Here is a 3,002-nt window from a genome sequence, read left to right on the forward strand (position 1 = left end):
TAAACGCTATAGTTCCACCATGAACGTTTCCAGCTCTTTGTAGTCATATCTTCATAACGAATTATTTTTAGCGTAAGCACCTCTCTTTCTTAAAGAGCCGACAAGCTAATTCGAAATGTATGGAAGTTCCTAACAGAATCTGAGGAAAATCTACGCAAAAGGCACGCTAAAAACGACCTTAGTAACTTTGCCACAAAAAAGCCTTACTCCGAACAAACTTCGGGGATCATTTTCAAAGACAAACAAATGAATGTTGATAAAACAGATTAAACAAGGATACAATGGTGTTTTCAATAAAAAACGTGCTTTAAACAAAATGTGTTACTATACACAAATGCACGTACATATCTATACATATGGATATATATTGTTTTTGTAACAAGGATATCTCCAATACGAATAAAGCACTCAAAGCCTTAGAGGTGCGGTATTTATAAAAAAATTTAATAGTAGCCACAAATGGGTCTGTGTATACACATGTATATGCGTTAAAAAGAACTTCGTAGAAGCTTAAACTGTGATCAAATTATAGCAATTTAGCAAAAACAAACAGTCAGTTCATTCGACGGTTTGTTTATACAAATTAAAATTAAAGATGATAAAACATAACGGAAATTGAAAAGGAAAAAAAGTATGCAATCTTTTAATAGATTTCTTATGCGTAAGGTTGTGTTACTTCCGAAGATATGAACTAATTCTCTTAGAACATTTCCTTGAAATCTATCTGCAGATGTAAATTAGTTTTCGGAGCAATTACTTTTTAATAGTTCATTCACGATCCCGTTTAGATTTACATATTTGTTTAATATCCCCCGTAACTGTAATTGTTGTTGTTCTTGTACCTGCTGCTGTTGTTGTTGCTGTCGTGGTTGTTGTGGTTTTTGTTTTTGTTGTTGCTGTTTTTTTATTGTTGCAGCCTATCCTCAGGCAAAGTTCCGATTTCGCAGATTAGGATCAAAGCGTTACAGCCATGACCGTTCCCTTTCAAACAATAAGTATTTACTAAGCGATTAACTAAAAATAGAATAAACAGAAAAAGAGGAGACAACTCGGATTGAGGGTTGTTGAAGAGGTCAGAAGATGCGTGACGAAAGAACTTTGACAAAGAAACACAAATAACCCTTTCTACTGTAGGTACAAGGCTAGAGATTTTTGCGAGAGGGGCAGCAAATCGATTAAATCGACCCCACTACGTAACTAGTACTTAATTCATCGACGCCGAAAGGACAACTGGTATTTTTTGTTTTTAGGTTTATTTTGAGAAATGTAGTCTTTGAATTCTTGAAGTTTTATTTGTACTCTCTTGGATTTTAAATTTTTGTACAAGGCCGTGTTCTACCTCTTCTTTACATTAATTTAACCCCGCAAAACTTATCAAATATATTCATTAACACACAATAATTAAATAACATCATCAAACACTATATGCTGAAGATATACTCCGTAAGGTCGATCAAAAAGTTGCTAGAGATGTCAAAAGAGACAAATCAAACAGGCAATGTATTTACAGTTGATGGATGAAGTGTGCTTAGAAGAGTTCGAGTAGCAGAAATGATAGAACCCTTCTTAAGTAATGAACAAAACAGCCAATAACAAAACCGTCCATTATACCAGCTAGCTAATATACCGGTCTTATACAAGTCAAGTCTATTATTTCGATGCGCAACAAAGGCAAAATATATAAGCAAAGAAACAGAGCGATGTGTACTTGGGAGTCTATTCGTGGGTTAAACTCGAAGACAATAGAAAACAAAGCTATACCAATAGTGAACATACGCTATACTTAAAATGAGTGGAAGAAAGTCGTAAGGGACAAACAAGAAAACGTCCATAAATTAAATGAAGACACGGGAAACAGATGTCTATCAAAAATTCAATATCTAGACAATAAAAATGAAACTAGCACCAATAAACCGACTGTATTTCTAGATATAAATATTTCAGATAGATAATGCCTGTCTATACTAAAGGCATGAATAAATGCCTGTACTTAGATGAAGACTGTAAATGTCTGTGCAGATACAAAATGTCAGTTGTGAGATAATTCTATACTTAAAATAGCACTTGTATTGTTTTCCAAGAAAAAACTTGAGCAAAGAAGTTCTCAGACTGAACGAGACACTATTCAGCAACAGATATTCAAATCGAGTTAAGAATAGAATGGAGGAAAACTTTATCGTAAAACAATACAAAATGCATTGAAAACACAACAATAAATGGTACAGTACGATTGTAATCTCTTAGTCAAGAGGCATATGACTTTTGAAAATCATCCCAGTGGATATTGATGAGGGGGGGAACTGTAATGGAAGAGGATACATCTATCTCAAACTACGCGTGAGTTAGCAGCAAGGTTTGATGTTTCGATTCCAACTGTATTGGGCCATCTGAAACAAATCGGCAAGGTAACGAAGCTGAACGTCTTGAAACGTGTACACCACAAACGTGTACACCAAAAAAAAAAAAAAAAAAAAAAAAACGAAGCACGAATTCGTGGAACATGAACTATTCTTTCGAACAACGAAAGACACAAATGGAAGAGGAAACAAACATGAAGAATGACCCTTCATCAGTTAGTTGTTGGCTGTTTTTCTAGTCTCGTATTTCCAGCATTTAACAAAAATATACGCTTTTGATAAAACAGTTGCTCTCGCAAAGCAAATTAAATAAAATTTGGGATTTTGCAGAGGGTCAAAGTAGGTAACACAAACTGGACAGTGAAAACAAACAGGAAGGCCTAAACGAGGTTGTGGTGGCGAACGCGTAAATCAAGCTAGGACAGGAGACAAACAAGAACAAGTCTTCCTTGTTCCAGCAACAACAGAGAGAAAGAAACAAAGATGACCTATGGTCAGGGGTGTGCCACGTGAATAATGGAGGAGGTGGGAGGGTGAGAGAGTGACAGAGCAATAGGATAGAATAGTGGGAGAAGGGGAAGTAAAAGAATAAGAGAGAGAAAAATTGAGAAAAGCGAAAGAGTAAAAAGATCGTATAGAGTGCGC

This window comes from Octopus bimaculoides, chromosome 21 (genome assembly GCF_046866305.1).
Source record: "Octopus bimaculoides isolate indiv1 chromosome 21, ASM4686630v1, whole genome shotgun sequence".
Lineage (NCBI taxonomy): Eukaryota > Metazoa > Mollusca > Cephalopoda > Octopoda > Octopodidae > Octopus > Octopus bimaculoides.